General features: G+C 39.2%; 2 long non-coding RNA genes across 2 annotated transcripts; one reads left to right on the top strand and one right to left on the bottom strand.

The window, feature by feature from the left end:
* Nucleotides 1-2,135: 2,135 nt before the first annotated feature.
* Nucleotides 2,136-10,670, bottom strand: LOC119896871. Its single transcript, XR_005443302.1, has 3 exons — nucleotides 10,502-10,670; nucleotides 7,257-7,350; nucleotides 2,136-2,415 (listed from the first exon to the last, which is right to left on the bottom strand). It is a non-coding gene; the product is annotated as an uncharacterized LOC119896871 (long non-coding RNA).
* On the top strand, nucleotides 5,935-7,905 carry LOC119896872. The gene is made up of 2 exons (XR_005443303.1): nucleotides 5,935-6,022; nucleotides 7,462-7,905. It is a non-coding gene; the product is annotated as an uncharacterized LOC119896872 (long non-coding RNA).
* Nucleotides 10,671-21,241: the final 10,571 nt, after the last annotated feature.

Genomic DNA, 21,241 nt, shown 5'->3' with positions numbered 1-21,241 from the left:
TCATTGCTGGGTGACAGAGTGCGGAATCAGCCTGCCTTCGGGAATCTCCAGCCATACTCTCATTGCTGGACCAGACCACACAGAGGGGAAGGAGGGAGTGCAGGGAGAACGGAGAAAGTGACAGAGATAGACAATGACACATGCAACAAATATTGTCTATGTAATTAGAATGAAAGTAGTGGCTGCTATTTATTGACACAATTGAGCCTACGTGTATTGTGTGTGTAATTGTCAATCTGATACTTTGGGGGTACAAGGTGAACAAGGCTTTTGGCAGCATTTCCCTCATAGCTGACATGCTGTCTGTGTCCTCTCCTCTGTAATGGTAAGCAATACTTCACACATGCACTTTAATACAGCAGATCAGCCTGAAACAACAGACTGAGGCTTAACATGATGAATCCCACCAGACACACACATCAGCTTAAAAGGTTTACATGGGTCACACACAGGCCATAGTCCATATTTGATTTTGGTATGCCTTATTATTGTTTGGTAGTAATAACAAACAAAAACCATAGGTTTTAGTGGTGTTACATTCACATATATTTAAACATACAGTACTTTATACACCTATAGTATGACAGCACACACAAAGACCATGCACTTCTGACGCAAGCTCGACACGCTAATTTGCATGTAATAATGATATGCAATTTTAAAGCATTCCAGTTCTCTCTAAAGGGCCCCACAAGAAAGAGTTAATAGTTAATAATGGGTCCGGTCATCCCCCCCATTGCACTGACAGCTGCTGTTAATCAGGAAACTGTTAGAGCCGTCACGGGCCACGAAGGAGGGCAGCAGGCAGGCAGGGCCCTCTGAAAATACTGAGGAGTTGACTTTGGTAGCACTATAGCATGACAAGATAAAACTCACCTGCTTTGTCTCAACACTCACACTTTATCACAGTCAACCATTGTTTTATGATGCTGAAAATGTTTTAGGCCCTATTGACCAAAAAGTAAAGTCGCACACATTTTTGAAAAGCTCAAGAATTGCATTTTGTTTTAAGGTGATGTTGGTAACACATAGCTTGTTTAATTTTCTATGACTGAATAGTCTGGCAACATTGTTAAGTATTCTATGATGTGGAAAACAGGTTTATGTTGCTGCATATTTATCAGTTGTGTGATTCTAACCAAAAACACCCAGGCTGAATCTGATTTCCTGTAGGCCAGACATTGAGGAAACTTAGTAGTAAAGCCTATCTCCAATAGGCATCTGCTCAATGTCAAAGCTCAGACATTTTGTCATCATATTATTATATTACCATTACACACAATCATGCAGTTAATGAGATATGAAGTAGTACTGAAAATCAAATTCAGACTGAACCTCTGAGTCCATAAGGGTTTCCTTCAGTAGCGCCATGTCACGACAAGATAAAACACTACACATCTGCTTAGTGTCAGCAATCCGCCACAGCAGAGGGTTGGAGGCATGAACTAGTCGAGGGGAGTGTGGGGCAGTGGAGCGTGATTTAAACTCATGAGCTGATGGCTCTGCTTTAGCTCTTTTGGAAAAGGTGAGCATCTAGAAACAAGTTTAATTGAGAACTTCTAATGCCATTGCACAATATAATATTTCGATTTTTTTCAGATTCTTTACAGACTTAATTTTGACCTAACCGTGTTGTTTGTGGATGCGTAGCGTTTGGCTGTGTGTCTGTGTGCTCTCATAGTCTCTCATACACACATTACAGTGCCACCAGATGCATTTAGTGTCCTGCATGAACCAGTCAGAGTTTGACACAGCACAGTACAATCATCTCAACAAGGAGTTGCATCCTCTGACTAATAGGTTTAGGTTTATAACAGTGTCAGCTCTTTTCACCACTGGATGATTCACCCATTCAGTCTCAAATTAAGTCTCTCTGGAACTGATCGTTGTTGGTTTCAAACCACAGAGCTATTTGGAGAAATTTGAGACAGGGAAAGTGAGTTTGTTTCCCTCTTACCTCTGCAACCACAATCGTGCCCATCAGCAAGGCACTTATGCTTCTCTGCTTGAAGAAACCAGACTCATTGTGAGCGTGTGTGTGTGTGTGTGTGTGTGTGTGTGTTTAAGACCTGGCACACACTAGAGGATATTCAAATTATAACTGATTTTAAAAACATTGGAGACCACAGACATAATGACATATTTAACAGATTTTTTAAATATTTTAATCATAAAAATGCACACACCAGATGACTCAGTCAAGACGCAGCATCACACACATGCAGTTTACACTAAACAATTTCAGTGTGGCAATTCCTGGGACTGTTTGTGTAACTATATGTGAAACTTTTTGCTGCTGTCTTGTCCTGGACTCCCTTGTGAAAGAGTGATGAAGAAAATTGATGTTGATCTTCACTTTGATGAATAACGTCTTCAGCCTCAGTTGTCCTTACTTGAGTTTGATAGAACACAAATCTGTTAACAGAGAAGCCTTGTTAGAGCATGTATGCATGGACAGAGTCATACCAAAACTTTAGATACAGGGCAAAGCATCTTGTTCTTATAACAAAGATCAAGGAAAAAACATGGGCCACCATGTTAAACACACATCATGAGTGTCTCAAAGGTTTCTGAATTCTTTACTATCAGGGGAAGTCTGGCAACTCTCTCAAGGTCCATCTGATCTGAAGCTCTGTCCATTTCAGTGGATCCATGTCTAAGAAGGAGCACATCTCTGCTTTGTTGTGTGTGGAGGCGGCACTGCATGTGGCAGCATCACTGTCTGAAGGAGGATTTTCCAAATGTTCCAAAAGTACGTGACCCAAGACTGACAGCTTGGTGAGCAATGCTCAGTGACCTCTTTCAGTCAAAAAGTCATTTCTCACAGTCATTTCAGGAGGAGAATAGAGCTTGCATGCTTTCTAAGAAGACATACCTTCATCAGGTCATTAAATATAAATAATTGTTTAATTGTTTATGACAGAATAGTCTGGCAACATTGTCAAGTATTCTACGATGTGGAAAACCGGTTTATGTTGCTGCATGTGTATCAGTCGTGTGATTCTACAGACTTAATTTTGACCTAACCGTGTTGTTTGTGGATGCGTAGTGTGTGTCTGTGTGCTCTCATAGTCTCTCATACACACATTACAGTGCCACCAGATGCATTTAGTGTCCTGCATGAGCCAGTCAGAGTTTGACACAGCACAGTACAATCATCTCAACGAGGAGTTGCATCTCTGACTAATAGGTTTAGGTTGGCTCTTCTCACCACTGGATGATTCACCCATTCAGTCTCAAATTAAGTCTCTCTGGAACTGATCGTTGTTGGTTTCAAACCACATTATAATAAATAATAAACTTTATTTATAGAGGACTTACAAGTGCAAAGTGCTTGACAGAGGCACGGAGACAAGGATGAAATAAAGTTATTGATTAAATACATGAGGGCCAAAAATGAAATAAAAATAAAAACAAACAAAACATTAAAACAGGCAGGAAAAAGAGATAAAACAAGAAAGAAGACATTAAAATTAACAGGTGGTTCAAATAAAATCAAGATATGCTTTTATGCATAAATGCATTTTTAGAAGACACTTTAAAGAAGACACTGACTCTGACAGTCTTATTTCCTCGAGCAGGCCGTTTCCAGGGCCCTGACAACAAAAGCTCTGTTCCCTTTTGATTTCAGCCTGGACTGGACAGGAGACCCCTGCCAGGGTCATCAAGAGGTGTGATGAGGTCATGCCTCTTGGTTCTGGTTAAAAGCAGAGGAGCTGAACCCTGTGCAGTCTGTAGTCGTTTTTTGATTAGGACAAGAGAAAAGGCTGTTGCAATAATCAAGGTTGTATAAGGCTTAGCATACAGAGGAAAAACAATTTATTGCCGTTCCAGATTTGCCCACCCAGTGCCTCAGTCTATCTAAAAGAATGACATGGTCACTTGTGTCAAAGGCAGCAAGTCCTGCAGCACCAGGATTGAGCACATGCCTGCATCAGCATTTATTAAAAAGTCATTAGTGACTGAGCAGGGCTGTCTCAGTGCTGTGATGCTAACAGAAGCCAGACTGGAGGTTTTTAAGGTGCTATTGTTTTCTCAGCAGTAAGAAGGTGCTTTGAAACATTTTTTCCGATAATCCTCCTGTCACCAGTGGTACAGTGTACAGTTATTGGATTTGAGTTACATTAGTAGAACAATCAAACAGGAGAATAGTCTCCAAAATGTTTACATCTGCCTAGCTCAATATCTGGCAGAAGAGTACAAGGTCTGTATAACGCAGCTTGGATGACATCTCATTTTGGTTAATAAAGCAAAATGCACAGCAGATAATAGACTAGTTGTAATGAAGGGAAAAATGCAAATGGGGCAAACGCAAAAGTAGCTGACTCACAAAAATACTCATGTAAAGTAAAGTTAGCATTCTTAAAAAACAAAGCAAACTCAACTCATTAAAACTCATTTGTGTTACTTGTGACAAGTTACTACCCACCCCTGGTGGCGGGCCCTATTAAGGGGATACGAAGGAGCTGGAATAAACGACAATTCAAATAGGCAACAGTGTCCATGCTGGTGCTATTTGCTGCAAGAAACGAGAACCTCTTGGCAACGGTGGGGGCTTGGCTCTGAAGAAACAGATGTGGTCTTATTTTTTTTGCCGCAATCAAGACAAACAAACAAACTTAATTCAAAAATATTCAACAAAAATGCATCTTCAGTCAGGCATTTATGACTGGGAGTGGGCCAGGAGTACTTCGAAGGAAGAAAAATCATTAAAAGCAATTTGGTTGCATTTGAAATGCTTCCTATAGACAATAACAAGGACACCACCACGATCACTCTCCCTAGGGTGTCCTAATCTGGGGGGCACCATTCAGCAAGCCAACTGTGAACACTAGGATGTAAAAAGGATTCTGTTAAAAACAAGATCTAAATCAAAGTTTTGTTAGAGAGGGATCTTACACTGAGAAGATCCATCTAAAAGAGTCTAGTCTGTTGTGGTGGCAGCCCGGCCGACAGTGAGTGTCCTGTTTATTTTTCCTTTTTTCCTACCATTCTGTTTTCCCCTGTGTTTTGCCTGCCTCTCTGTGCTTCCTCTGCTCCCCCTGCTTGTGTTCTTCCTCTCTCTCCTCGCTCCTGAGCCTAGCTGACAATCCATACCTACACCTCATCAGCAGCCTCCTCTGCCTGCCACATCTGCCAGCAATCAACTCCATCTCCGCCAGTATATCAACCCCGGTTCTCCACACAATCTCTGCTTGACCATTGTTGCTCCTGACCTGGTGTCACTGCATTACTCAAGCTTCTTAGAATCCTGCAGAATATCTGTTTCCCTGTAATTAACCCTGTCTGTCTGCCTTTTCCCCAGGTTCACTCACCTGTTTAATCCTGAGCGTTGCGTTTGGGTCCGCCGTTCTGTCCTGACTCACAACATGGTCTGGGTTAAAACTGAACTGAAGTTGGGATTTTGGCCTGAGTCTTTATCAAATCATTAAAATTGCTGTGTAGGGTATGTCTGTCTTGTTTGACAGACCTATGCAAAATTACTATGGGAATCTTGTGGGGCTGCGCTAGAAAGGTCCGGGTCATAGGTGTTGCTAGACCCTTTTTACTGAGGCACGTACCCCTGTATTCATGTGCTGTGCTCCAATAAAATGGCCAATGTGAGGAACCAAGCTGTCAGGCATGAGAAGTCAGAAAGTAAGTTTCCAAAACATTTTTATTTACAAAACACAACTCATTTACGAAACAAAATTGAAAGTTCTGGCCCCATAAAAGAGGTCAACTAAACAGACCTTAACTAAACAGACCAAAACAAATGAAAGAGTTACCACCATGAGCTGTTGTTTCCACGTGTGAACCCTTGGCGTCGTTTTTGGATGTGTAGGGCTCCACAATTAAGTTAGCAACAACACATCTGCAACATCCGGTCAAGTTAGCAATAATACAGTACTGGTTAACGTTGTCAAAAGGGCCAAAGTTGGTATCGAGTGTTTACAATGTTAATTACAGGATGAAGAGAGACTGTCCTGCACGCAAGACGAGAAAAAACTCAATGAGAGTGACTTTCGTGAACAGCAGTCAGGTAAACTTGTGTTCTCTCCTCTCAGTCTGTTGTCAGCAGATAAAAGTGATGTTAGGGTGCCGCTGCAGTGAATCTCTCTTCTGTCTGTCTTTCTAACCCAGCTGGGCTGCTCATCTCCGTCTGTGTTCTGGTTGCTTGCCAGACTGTGACATTTGATAAACGCCATTAGGCAATAGTGTTTATAAACTGCAGCTGGGAAAAGATAACCCTGTCGCGCGTGAACAAGCGCTCATACGTGCGTGCGTGCGTGCATGAATGAAACTTGTGCAACAGTATGGACCAGTCAGTTCGTGGATGTGATGATTATCTCGTTCAAGGTTTGGTTACAACTCTGGAGTAATGCAAGATAGAAAGCACTGGATTCACATTGACTATTACAATGTTGATTAGCGGGGCAGACTGGGCAATATGGATGCACATCTCCCAGTAAATAATAAACATAAAATATTCAGTTGAGTCTTAGTATAACTAGTATTTTACCTTTGAAAATATATTAAAGGAAACCTGGGGGAGCCAGTGTGAATGGGCCTGATGGAGCTGATAACATTCATATAAAGCAAGTTTTGTTATCTATAATTTACAGGGGCTATGCTTAAGTTGGTTAGTAGAGTAGATGCTGGATCAGCCAGCAGAGACTCCAGCATCAGCCAGTACTAGCACAGTTGATCTACATCTAGCCTCAGCCAGAAGACTACTAGCACAGATCCAGACATCTTTAGCAGGTCACACAGAACTAGGTGAAGGAGACCCTGGTCCAGACTTCCAGTGGAATGGGAGCACTATGATCTTTCTACAAGGGGGAGTCACTGACAGTGCAGAGTGCATGGCTGTTTTCAGATAAAGAAGAGCAAGGTGTGACAGGTGAAGTAAATAGTCAATCATGTAATTAATGCTAATGCACCACTGTTTAAAAATTTAGAATTAACATCAGTCAATATTGGATATGCACACAGGTTTCCAGATGTTGAACAAAACACCATTCTCCAGGTTTGTTAACTTCAGAGATATAAATGTATTACTGGCTAGAGGCAGGTGTCACCTTGTTCCATAAGAGAACATACTGCTTAATAAGGTATTAAAATTCTGCAGCGCAAGCAAGGTCCCCCTGCTCAAGCCAGCGCATGTCCAAGCCTGGCTGAAGTTTGCCAGTGACCATCTGGATGATCCAGAGGAGGAATGGGAGGTCATGTGGTCTGAGACAGAAATAGAGCTTTATGGTTTAAACTCCACTCACTGCGTTTGGAGGAAGAAGGATGAGTACAATCCCAAGAAAACCATCCCAACTGTGAAGCATGGAGGTGGAAACATCATTCTTTGGGGATGCTTTTCTGCAAAGGGGACAGGATGCATAAAATTGGAACTATGTGAAGCACTACAAACTGTAATGAATTGCCTATTGTCTAGTAACTATCTTTAAAATCAACAATTTCACTTTGCAGATAAAGACATTTTCACAGGTCAGACTTGAAGTCCTTGAGAAAAGCGGTGTACCAGATGAAAGGAAGCAACCCTTCTTTCCTCACAAATGGCTTAAAGGACAACAGAGGGGCTCCACAAAGATAAAAAAACATACATGTCAAGTGACTGTATAACATTGCAGTTAACTAGGCCCTATACCCAAGTTCTCTCACGCCATGTTTAATTCATGCATAGATAAGGTTCAATGAATATTAACAGGCAAAAATCAGTACTCTGTTTCAAGCCTAAATTAAATTGTCTAATTCAGTTGTAATGTTGGTTAATAGTGTAGCTGTCCTTGTGAATGATTAACAATTTGTATGGTTGTTGCTAGAATTCCATTGATTGAGCCTGTATAAAAGAAATTTCAGGCTGATATCAATGTTGAGCAAAAATCTTTATTAAAATTTTTTTGTTCAATGAAATGTATAGTAGAAATGTGTTGTATGCTTTGATTTCTGATGGTTTACGTTTGGATCTTTCTGAAGAATTATTGTTTCAAACCACTTAGTTATTTATACAAAATTTAATACATATTTTTGGCCATTTTAATCTGATCTGTGGTCATCTTTGTTCACTTTGGCTAAAATGGTGTCAGCTCTGGATTTGCTCTGTAGTAGCAGTTTTGTTTTTAAGTCAGTCCAACATTTTTTTAACCTTGTGATCTAGAACTGAGAAGACTGTGTCATAACAAACCCACAGACATTACTCCTCCCTTGGATTGTTTACACTCCATCTATGACTGAGTGATTGTCAGTTCTGCATGCATCAGAGCAAAGTCACACTCTATTTGTACATTTTATACCTTTCCTACAGTGCTTAGTTTGTTAGGGGCTTTCCATAAAACAATTCTCCATTTAAAATATAAGCTCCTCCACATAAAGTGACTTTGAAAGTAAATATAGTTTTGCCACACTTTAAGCAATTTGATATACAGTAGGTACATGTATACTTCTACTCAATGTGGTTTCAGAGGTTAATGTTGTACTTTTTACTTCTGTGGAATTTTGATTGCAATGTATTTTCACATTGTTGTATTTGTTTTCTGTCCTGGGATAAGGCTATTAATTACCCGAGAATGTAACATAACAGCGCTACAGCTCTACAACATGTTGATCACTGTTTCACCTGAAAAAGCGTATTTCCCAAAATGTCAAATTATTTGGTTTAGTGGCAGTATAGGTTTACTCAAAACTTGAGTATCAAAGAACAGAACACATGCAACCATCGGTTATTACTTATCCATCCTACACAACAGTGGTGATCTGAAAAATGCAACAAACTACACTGAAACCAGAAATGCATATCTTTAGAGGTTTTTGAGAAGGCCTACTCAGCACTGTCATTCTTTCTGCGGGGTCAGCCAACCACAGACAGTTGAAATGAATTACAAGACATAAAAGAAAGCCAGACAAAATGAATAAAGTATTATGTTATTACTTTTTTGTAAAAATGTTTCTCATGCGTGGGGTAATAGGAGTTTTTGATTATTTATCATTTGTCATTTTACGTATGTGTACGTCTACTCAGCTACATTTCAGAGGTTAATGTTATATTTTTCACTCTTGAGGAATTTTGAGTTCAAGACTTCTACTTGTAATGGAGTATTTTCAAATTGTATTAATTTACTGTGCTTGGATGAGGCTGTTAATCGCCCAAGAATATAACATAACGGAGGCTTGATTTTACCTCTGGCCAGGATAGTTTGTTTTTATCAACTTTATTTTGGAACTTTTAATCAACTGGGGATTTGCAAGTTTAGGCACTAACATTGGTACTTATTTTCACATTTGATGATCTGAACACGATGCCTTATTGTGGTCATGACTTTCACCTGTGTCCATCATGGAGCAAGCACTAGAATATTTTATTCAAAAAAACAAAAATAACATTACCAGTGTAAAATTGCACTCAAAAAAAGGCAAGAAGTAGGTCATGTAAAATGTACTGCTAAGTTAACGTTTCTGCGATGATAATGATAATCAACGCATACATTGGTTACACAACAAATTCCTTTTCTATAGACGAACATTTTCTCCTTTCTCAATAAAGCCTTACTGCTATTAAACAGAACAGTACCAAATCTGAGTCAATGACACAAAAATGAGCAACAACCAGTAAAACGGCTGTAGACACCACAGCAGGTGCAATAAACATTATTTGGGTACAGAAATTAAAACAGTGGCTGCTTCAACAGCAGAATGAAACATCACTAAAGCAGGAAACTCCATAAACTCCACTGCAGCGACAGCCAGCAAACAAATTTTAAAGCAAAAAAGCACGCACCACTATGTTTCTAACTAGAAACGTAGTGGTGCGTTCCACCAACTGGTTGTTTACTCTGTACCATGAGAGGCAAGACAAAATACTCTTCTGTTTGTAATAATATCAGAGGAAGAGGAATACTATATTGAATTCTTGGGCATTTTTAAAAGTAAGTACTCCCCTTAAATTGTTTCTGCTCTTGAGTCTTAGTACTGTTGGAACCCCAATATAGAGGCATTATTTTACTTGCAAATCAGAAGTGAAACATGAGAATCAAAACATGAAACAGATGTGATTGTGAGGTAGTCTCCCAAATTCCTGAAGAGTGTTTGATTAAAAGCATTGTGAATGACAAAAGGCAACACATAATTTTGAACGCATCTTGAGGCTTTTTCAGATTTAAATTTACATAGATTGTCAGACCGATAACTGGCAAGTTGTGGGGATCCTCACTTCACACATTTTCCTTCCCCCTCCCTCATTTCTTTTCGCCCAGTCTCTCTCTCAGACTGAGTTTGTGCTTAAAAGTACCTGAAGAGGGTGAAGTTATTATCTCAGAGCTCCATTAAATTGGTGGCCAAAACAGCTTACTAAACCGTAAATTCACACAATTTTGACTTTATACTGGTCCTAGAGACTGTATTCTGGCTTTAGATGCTCATCACCAAATGCAGAAAATACACAATTTCTTTTTGATTCCATCCAGTAGCACACAGTGTAAGATAAAGGAAAAGAAAGAAATTCTCTTTTACTTACCCAGTGTCTGTCTCTTTTGGAACACTGCTGCCGACACCAATTTTGATGAAGAAAACTTGCACTGATGTCAATCTTCACTTTGATGAATAGAAGAATAACTCGAAGAGCCTCAGTTGTCCTTACTTGAGTATATAAGTTTAGTGAAACACAGGTCTGTTAACAGAGAAGATTTGGGACAGCATGTATGCATGGACACAGTCATACCAGCACTTAACACTACAGGGCAAAGCACCCAGTTCATAGAACAAAGAGGGAGGAACAAACATGGGTTACCATAAACCAACATTAAGAGTGTCTCAAAGATTGTCCTGGTTCTTTACTCTCCGGGAAGTCTGGAAACTCTCTCAAAGTTTCATCTTATCTGTTGCTCCGGCCATCTGGTCCTCCTAACCCAAAACAACCTAATCCAAAGTCCTCTGTGGCACCTTTTGTAAAACCATATTTCAAGCCACATATTAAAAGTTCTTCTTCCCCCATAAATTCCTTCTTTACCCCTTAAAATCTACCACAAAGAGATTCTAAATCTCAATGGGAATATCCCTGGTAAAATAAAGGTACAATTTAAAGTACATACAATTAGGATAACTGAAAAGACAACAGAAGTATCTACTTATCAAGCTTTCATAAGTAATTAAAACAAGGAGTACATTTTATCATGCTTTTTTTAAAAACTGACCATTTTTTATATATGTGGTTGTTTAAGTTATCACCAACTGGAGGTCTTAGTTTATTTTCCTTTTCAACCATCGTAATTTCATTTTTTTTAAACTACTGCATGTCTTGTCTTGATATGAGATGATTAAGAGGAGGTCTGCTTGGGTGCAGTGTAAGGTTTCTCATTGTGTGATGAAACATAGAAATGAGTAAAAGCTTAACAAAATATCTTCCTCCATGTTGCTCTTTTTCTTTCTGGTCTCTCCCCCCTACCAAAGGCAGGACCTCTGCCTTGCACAACATGGAGCATGGCACTGCCGAGCAGGCGAAACTCACATGTAAACATGCGAGCACACTGAGGCGCGTTTTCTCTCTCTTTCTTCACATCTTGTTGTATTGCATTCGCTCCCTCTGTCATACAATCCTTTCTCTTATCTGAAATTAACACAGCCAAATTAAAAATGATCTAAGAAATTGGGAGGATTTCTGGAAAGGTTGAAAACAAACCCTAAGATCAACTTAGGCTCACGTTTTTAAGTCATGCTCGTGGTCATATTATGGTTGTCATATTATGAGTACCCTATCTCTTTTCTCTTAAAAGGGTTGTCTGTGTTAAATAAAAAATAAGTAAAAGTGTCTGCTTGCATGTACAACCATGGGTCTACTTCTGATCAAATTTCCCATCCATCTTTAAGTGTGTGTGTGTGTGTGTGTGTGTCTGTCTGTTTGTGCGTTGGATGTATGCATCTGCATATGTGTGTGTATGTCCCTGTGAACGTGTGTCAATGTATATTTTACCCGGGGTCATAACTCTGCCCTGGACAGTTTTATAAAGTGCGGTGCAGCCAGCGAAGCAGCAGTAAATCAGTTTTATTTGCTGTGTGTTGGGGGTCAGCTCTCTTGACACCCCCTGGACCCTGACACCACAGGAATGGACTGGCTGGATTTTGCTGTTGCAGCTGTGTTGTTGTAGGCTGGTAGTTAAGGGAGACTTATTCTTGTATGGACGCAATTCACCTGATATTTTGTTTAGTTTGGACGAGCACAAAATATTTTTTTTATGCTTCCTCTAATGAGTACTTATTTTACTGTCCAAATAATGTACTTCTCCTTTTAATAATTAAACTATGCTTAGCTTAGCATAATGACTGGAAAAAGGAGGAAACTCCAAACCCATCTCTGTTTGAAGGTTACAATATGTGAATACAAGCACCTCGAACACGTTAATTAATGAGCTTTAGAGGTGTTTGTCCTTGTTTCCAGTCTTTATGCTACGCTAACTGGCTGCCAGCTGTAGCTTTATATTGAAGGGGATGAGAGTGAACAAGCGTATTTCCCAAAATGTCAAATTATTTCTTTAAATTACAGTACGGGTTTACTCAAAACATGAGTATCGAAGAACAGAACAAATGCACACATGGGTTACACTTATACTAACAGACAACAGTGGTGATCTTCAAAATGGAACAAACTAGACTGAAATAGAAGTGAATTTCTGTAGAGGATTTTGACAAGGCTTACTCAGCACTGTCGTTTATCTATTCTTTCTGTGGGGTCAGCCTACCACAAACAGTTAAAATTAATCACTACAAGACATAAACTTTAAAAAAGCCAGACAAAATGAATGAAGTAGATTATGTTATTACTTTTTTGTAAACATGTTTCCCATAATTGGGGGAATAGAAGTTTGTTGCTCAGAAAAGTAAACTATATTGAATTTTGTGAATGAAATGTCCTTGTCAGGTCTAATGGTTTCACTTTGCTGTCAGAGACTCACCCCAAGTCCTAGAGAGAATGATTCATTATTCTCACACACACTGACAGAAACACTACACACACACACACACACACACACACACACACACACACACGCACACACACAATCCTAGAGAGCAGGGCTGTGCTGCGTGGCACGCCGATGATATAAACTCTATGTGGGAATGCAAACAAACTCCCTCTCTTTCTGTCAGCAAACCTTTTCTCAGAAGGTCATTTTCTTGGAACTCATTTCAGGTTCTCCATTTCGAAGTTACCAGATCTAACAAAAAATTTTGAGCAATTCAACACTCTTCTCAAATAAGCAAATCACTGATTAATTGAATTGAGCTATACTATTAAAATACTTAAAGATGAAGTATGCTAAACGTTACATCAGCATACATACTCACAGCATTCCTTGTTTTATTTGTTGAAATTCTCTTTACATCATGACAGCAATCAATAAATCAAATACTCTGACACATTTAAAAAATCCAGTATCTGTGGCTGTCGCAAGACTGTAAGCATGACCAATCATTTAATTCAGTCCCAATGAAATAATTGGCTGGCCTATCTACCTACCTACCTACCTACCTACCTGCTTACCTGCATGCAGTCTGCCCGTGCACTCACTGCGCATGAAAATGTGTTTTGGCTGTGGAGGGAGGCCTGAAGAGAGAGGGTACTTTATCCAGCAGCAAGTTTATGCCATTATTTTGTTTGTCAAAGCTAAACAATGTAAATCTGTTCTATGTGAAGACTTTGAAAGAGAAGAATCAGATGTTGGAGTCATCCAAAAATCTCACTGGAGTTCCAGTCAACTATCTGTTAGTAAACGTGTCACTTATGTGAGTGTGTGAGTTGGTTGACTTCTATGTCAACTTGAGGCTCATCAGCAGCTTCTTCAACTTGAACTTCATCAACCATTGTCAACATTGTCATCAACAATGGCCATGTTATCATCATCATCGCTGGGCTCCTGTTCATTCATACTTCGCCTCAACAAGGCAATGCCGTCATCCTCCCGTTCATTAATGATGATGAATTGCAGGCAGACAATCAAGTCACTCATCTTGTGAAATAGCCTCCATTAAATCAAGCCTCAAGTACTGGGCCTACAAGATCCTTAAGACATACAAACACATGTGAAATGTTAATTTATTGATACATTAATCAACTTATTTAAAATAAATCATTGGATGAATATTGCTTAGATTGGAGTGTGTGGATTCTTTTCACATCCATACATATTGTGTCTTATAATAAGGGACAGGACCCATGTCAGTGTCTTGAGCGAACAAACAATATTTTTAACTGACTTATCTGTTATAACTAACAAAACAAATTTGTGCTCTCGAATGTGTAATTTGTGTTCTCACTGTGTTCTAAGAACCTTAGAATCATTTGTTGCAGTTCATGCCCTCTCTTTCCTGTCTTACTTTGATATATGTTATCTAACAGATAAGGAAGCCGAAGAATTGAAGTTTCATACCAGACAAGCAGAATCATTGCAAGAGTCACTTGCTGTCGGACCCCCTGCTGTTTCTAAAACCATGACAAATGGCTCTCCCTGTATTCCTGATATCTCCAATAACCTGCATCTGCCTACAATAGAAATTCATACATGCATAATCAGCAGGGGGTAGACTGACTCTCTGATTCTGTAGGCTTTGTGAGATAAGATTTATTATACACCAGTTTATAAGTTTGTCCAGCTGCAAAAAAAAGAAGAAGATAAAAAGCTGTATGCTACAGTGCTTTGATTGTTCTCATATTTAATGTGATCCTGAAATGTACTACATATTGTACAGTGATCTAAAAATACCCAATAATGAAAGAACTAACAATAACATGTACTTTACACTTTTCCCTCCTGCTGAGAAAAGAGTATTGGATTAATAAAGAATCATTTTGCGGTGCAGAGAGCAGGTCGGTCTATGATGACATCACACTAAATTGTGTTCGGTATTCACGTTTTCGTATTAATTTAAATGGCCAGGGCAACTTATATCTAATAGTTATTAATACACAAACATACTGTAGGCCTGTGTCAAAGCAGCCATGGCAACTACACAGTCAACAACAGGAACTAATGCATGAGGGAGAGGCAGCGCCTGGACGAGAGAGCAGTTCATCATAGTTTACAACAATGCAGCGCAGTGAGGATACAGACATTTCACAGAGGAAACGACTGGACACTTTTAACAGAGACTCCAGTCTGCAGTGTAGTTCATACACTTCACTGATGAACTACAGAACTGTAGAGTAACATTAGGCTTCATGATCAAAGAAAATTTTTATATCAGATCCTCACTTCTGTCTATATTCTCTCGCTCATCCCCATTAGCTTTCTCTCTCCCTCTCTCTTTTATCAATTGATGGTTTTCATAATGCCTGTTTTTAGGGGTGCCGAGGGGGTCACACCCCCACTTCCTGTGTCCATGTCGCTTGAGTTCTTGCACGTGAGTTGCACGCCCTATGAAGGGCAGGGCCTGTTTCAATTGAAACAGGTGAAACATAGCTAAGGCCGCTGATGTAAAGTATATATTATATAAAATATAAAGAAACATAAGTTATTCCTGTAGCACCCAGTTTCCTTTATGTTTTATGCACATTTGCCATGGGACAGCACAGAAAGTCACACATAAGTAGTGATCAACTGGACAAAAGTTTCAAGTGTTAGTCTCATCCCTCAAGCAGCCCTGGCTAAGAACGCTTTTAACCCTTTTAAATCAAAATTGGTCGAGTTTACCACATGCAAACAGTGATTCAAACTATGCCCACACACCTCTGCACATGTGCTTTGGTGTTTAGAATAAGATGCATTGATATTCAGCAGGACCTGGAAAAATCCCACTTCTCACATTCTCTGTCAGAATCTGTGGGCCATTTCCTCTCTCTTTCTCTTTGTGTGTATTTGCATGCACCTGTTTTATGTTTCATAGCTATCAACTCTGGAGGTCTTTTCAAAGCAGGTTGCAGAGTCCAATAGTCAACAGATGCCTTCTCACAGGGTCAAGATTCGCCTACAGGTTGCTTGTAAGAGAGACTCCAGCCTTTTCATGTGTGGATCTGACCCTAATTTAACTTTTCACCATAATAAGCTAAAAAATTAACAACATTAAACTTAAAACACAAGACTTATTACACACCAACACGAGTACAAATACAGCACAGCTAATTTGTTTGTTTGATATTGGTTTTGTGCGTAATTAGGATGGATGTATATATTTTGGTAATCATGAGTGTAAGTGAGTGAGTTGTACTTTCACCTGCTGGAGGTTCCCTAAATAGAGTAGACACAGCACTTCTCACACATTTAACTAATCAGTTTGTAAAGCCCCATGTGTGCATGTGTGTGTGTGTGTGTGTGTGTGTGTGTGTGTGTGTGTGGGGGCACAGGTGTAGGTGTGTGTGTGTGTGTGTGTGGGTGGTATGACCTCAAGTTGCCAATTCTTGGACCCAAATGACATGCAGAAGCCCTCAATCAGACCTCTCACAGAGGACGGGAAACCATTTCACCTCAAATGGCCTAATGTCAAGAGTGGTTTTAACGCGCGTGAGAGAGAAAAGGTGTGTATGGATATAATTAAAACTAGGTTAACTCACATTTGGATTCAGAAACTCTACCCTCTAGATTTGTGGTATTGTATGGTGTTTGTCAACAGTTCCTTCTATGTTATTACAGCTGTGCTTACTATATTGTCCTTTATTATCTGTTTATACACCAGCATCCACTTATGGGTGTTCAACAGGAGGAGTTACAGTTATTGACAAATACACTGATAACCTCTTACTGTATATCTGCTTATAACTGCATCATAGTGTGCTTCTAAAATACTTTATTTCTGAATGGTGAACTAGGATCACACAGCACATTGATTCTTGTAAAACAAACAAAAGTATTAATGCACAACATTAATCCACAACACATGGGACTCTACGAGTAAGAGGTACAGTTTTTTTCTGGCTTGTTTAGCCTCCAAAATAAAAGAGCAAAAGATTAAGCTGGAAACTACTGAATCAAGCATTATCTTTAAGTAATCAAAACAACATCTAAGAGCCCAGACTGCTGTTTGTTGTCATGGTATGCAACATTTAAAATGTTTTATGTTGCTCTAAACTGCACTGTTCTCTGTTCTCTTTCCAAAAGTGACATTTAACAATAACAGACAAAATCACAGTATCCAAAAACAAAAACCAACCAATATGGAACATTTTTTGTTACCATTTCTGCATAATATGTCATGTTTTGTAAGGTTATGATATCAGTCATGATATCAGAGTTCTCACGTTTTTGATTTTTTTTTCTTCAAAACAATACATTATTGTTATAATTTGCAACATGTGACTTTATTTCCAAAATCTTGACAAACTTGACATTTTGTAGTCTAACAAAAACTTGTGTGGTCAAAACCCTTCCATGATCTGAGAAAACTGTTCAGCATACCTGCAGACTTGGTGGGCTGGCAGAAGTTTCCACAAGTGCTGTGAGTGTGGAAAGACATCACCTGATTCTACATAGAAGAAAATAATGCTCACAAACAACCTGCTGCTATAAAGTAGCTAAAGGGAAAGTTAGTGTTTGCTTCAGCTTGAGCTATTAACCTCAAAGTTGACCAATGGTATACCTAGCCAAATTCCCTGGCTGTTTAAAGTGTAATTGAATTTCCACAAGAAAGACCCAGAAATCACCAAAATCCAGGAGCACATATAGTGTGGCCATATATCAAGTAATGTAAAGAAAACAGTGCACACATGTGAAAGAGCATGTGATTTAATAAAAAGCACAATAAAAGAATTTACTAGATTACACTGTTTATAAACTGGAAGGAGTATAATAATAGTAAGATTGAAATGGGGAGTTTGTTCCATTGTTCCACTACAGGTATACTGTTATCATTCATGATATCTATGATGAAGAGAATGGTGGTATCTGAACTGAAAGGATTTATATCTGGGTGAGTGCTAAAATCCAGGAGAATTCAGGAAGGGTGTCAAAACAGCTTAGAGTCGTTATGGCAGCACTTCCTGGTTAATGGTGTATAAAGAGCCTTTGATTGCCTTTCAGAGCCTTAAGCCACCATCACTGCAAAGCACAAAGTAGAAAAATGTGTTGAGGCCAGCAAAGGACTTGCTAATTATCAAAACTACCCTTTTTAGTATAGTGGTTATCTGCAAAATGAGTTTAAAATAGCTTCCTTAGACTGTCCAAACACATTCAATGTGAATGAATTAAACTCTAACAATCTCTCAAGACCATGCAAGCCTGTCTGAGTGTTTTTTGATCTTTCCTTAATTTTCATTTTCAGCATCACAGTTTACTGGTAAAGATTTGAGTCACCATTTGATTTACGTTACAGATAAAACACAACTAGCAGCTGCTACCATGCTGCTCTTTTCTCGACAAAAAAGAGAAACTATTTCTGAACATTCCCATAACCTTTCATCAGGTATACGGTATGTGATACCATCTGTGGCGCATAAGTGGCCTTCATTAAAGGGCAGGTTCCTTTATTCTGCCTGCTTATAAAAGATTCATCTATATAAAAGCAATAAAAAGAATTGAACTCTCACGTAAATATGAACTCAGTCCACTACACACAGTACTCTCAGACATTGGATGATGTCCCTAATAAGTTCAAAACACTCCGGCAAATATCACAAATATCAAATGTAGGCTGAATTACAAATAACTGTATGAAATATACCATATCGAAGGAAAAGCTTTAGAAGTGTTCATTATCAGTAAATCTTAACAACAGTGTTGGAAGTTAGAGTTTTCATGCTTGAGTTGTGTTTCCGTAAGAGCATTAATGTCTTATCAGGTTTCTTATCATCCACTGCTGGTATGCATAGCTGGAACACTATATTCACACTTAAGTTAACCTCTTACCAGACATGGACACATTTGCACTTCAAGCTCAGTAATTCAGGGTGGAAAAAGTGAGTTAGAAAAAACCTCCGGCTCCAATATGTATTTTTATTAGTAAATATGATGTACTTTGCCCAGGGCTAGTCTCTTTCATTTCAGCCTGCTGCCAAATGCCAGAGCCCAGGGTAAATTAATACAAACCATGAAGCCATGTGCCATTAAACTGGACTCAAAATCCTGGCAGAGCACCAGACGCCCATTATTATTTATTAATTTATTTTTAATTCTGCAAATGCTTTGCAGATGTTTCACATACCTCGTGTTTTTTGGGAGACGACGTGAAAGAATAGTAGTAGTGCCTAACATGTGATGAATGTTTTTTTTTCCTATCACTTACTTACAGCAGAGAAAAATGCTGCAGCTTTTAAAGTGTAGTCTGTTTTAGTTTATTTTCAGGTGCACGTCTATCTGGAATTCCCTTGAACCATCTGTGGTTGTGTGAGATAGAATTTGTACTGATCTAAGTAAGAAACCACGAATCATTCTGGTTTTTGTTTTTCCTCCATTACTTTATATTTTGGACATGGAAGTTGACATTTGGATAAAAAAAAAGTTCATTAATATGTAGCTATAAGGAAGCTGTTGTGTTACAGTCCTGGTTTTAAAACCAGCTTTTAACCCTGTGCAGTTAGGATTAGAAAAACATGCCAAAGCGGCATAACACATTGTCTGATGTGACTAAATGTTTTGTCACCACTTTGTTCTACAGGTCTGAAAACCCTCTTTCGTCTGAAAAGGTTGGACTGGGTCATTAAATCCATCAGGGAGTGCATGTATGTGCTTACATATGAGAACAAAAATACATTAAAGTCACATACTGCCTACACAAACACAGAGAACTCCAGTCAAAGTACAGTACAATAATAATGAGTAACTTTTACCACATTAATACTGTAAAACACCAATCAGACCGCAACAGTCCAAACCAGAGCTGTTTATAGAGATCTTACTGTTTTTCCTAAACCAAAGCAGAAGACCGCTTTTGTATTGGAGGCTGTTTGAAGTCCTTAATCAGTTTTTAATGGTACAGAGTGAGGTGGATATTAACTACTACATGTGTGGTTTTATGGTTACTTGCCATTGCAGTAGTTTGTGTGCTATATTAAGCCATGCCAGATGCACTCAACCTACAGCCTTGTATTCAGATAGCTGGCTAATTATAGTAATAAACAGGTGCTCTGCAAAATATTTTCTCACTTCTAAAGAAGAATCTGACATTAAGTCCTTTCAAATTGCTGCAACTGTTGGCCTGTTGACTTGGAAGAAGAATCAGAAGACTCTCTCTGTTGCCGTCAGAGAGGTCGGTGAGAGTTTGTGGATGTATTTTTGTGTTTTACTTTGTACATACATACGTATGATTGGAAGGGCAGCGATGACTGAAGTTATGGGAAACATTATATATATTTCTAATGTGGTAAATGTGGTTTTTGTTCTGCATGTATATGTGGATGCGTGTCCACTTTTTGGCAGTGACTAAGTCAGTCTTACTGGAACTAGGCAGCCTCAGTGGTTAGCGGCTGACTTGCATGCAACAACAGAGAATGAGAAAGTAATTTCAACAGGGATAATAACATAACAAAGCTAAGAACCTAAAGCCATGGTCGCAGCTTTGTAAGGCTGTACATAGGCTCAGCGGTGCTTTGAGCTACATGCTAACGTCAACATGCAAACATAGTATGTTAGCTTGCTAACATGTGCTAATTGGCAATAAACACAAAGTACAGAGTGGATGATGGCAATGTCATTAGTTTGCAGGCATTTTTCCACAAGCCAAATTACTGGAGGAATTAAAATACTGGTCTGATGATGGTGCTGGATGAACAGGTACCATGTTTTCTGCAGTCTATAGTTGTGGAGACTTCTTTACTAAAAACCAAAACTGACAACTTCATGGTGGGACTAGAGGAAAGTCAGGTGATCACCAAAGTCATTAGGATGCGTCCTCTTGGGACCATAAATGTCTGTACAAAAATTCACACCAATTCAACCAATAGTTGTTGAGACATTTCAGTCTGTACCAAAGTGGTGGACTACTTGACGCCTGACATTGTCATCCATATTCAATACAATTCAATTCAATTTTATTTATATAGCGCCAAATCACAACAACAGTTATCTCACAGCGCTTTTCATAAAAGAGCAGGTCTAGACCATACTCTGTGATGTTATTTACAGAAGCCCAACAATTCCCACCAAGAGCGAGCACTAGGCGACAGAGGCAAGGAAAAACTTCCTTTTAAGAGGTAGAAACCTCGAGCAGAACCATGGCTCAGGGTGGGCGGCCATCTGCCTCTACTGGTTGGGGGTGAAGGAGGGAGAGAGAGAGAGAGAGAGAGAGAGAGAGTGCGAGAGAGAGAGAGAGAGAGAAGGCAAGAGAGGAACAGAGAGAAAGA

The sequence above is a fragment of the Micropterus salmoides genome, unplaced genomic scaffold (assembly GCF_014851395.1).
Source record: "Micropterus salmoides isolate LMB-PRFRI ecotype aquatic unplaced genomic scaffold, ASM1485139v1 Ms_hic_scaffold_11, whole genome shotgun sequence".
Taxonomy (NCBI): Eukaryota; Metazoa; Chordata; class Actinopteri; order Centrarchiformes; family Centrarchidae; genus Micropterus; species Micropterus salmoides.
The sequence above is the reverse complement of the archived record's forward strand: the minus strand, read 5'-3'. Positions and strand labels throughout refer to the sequence as shown.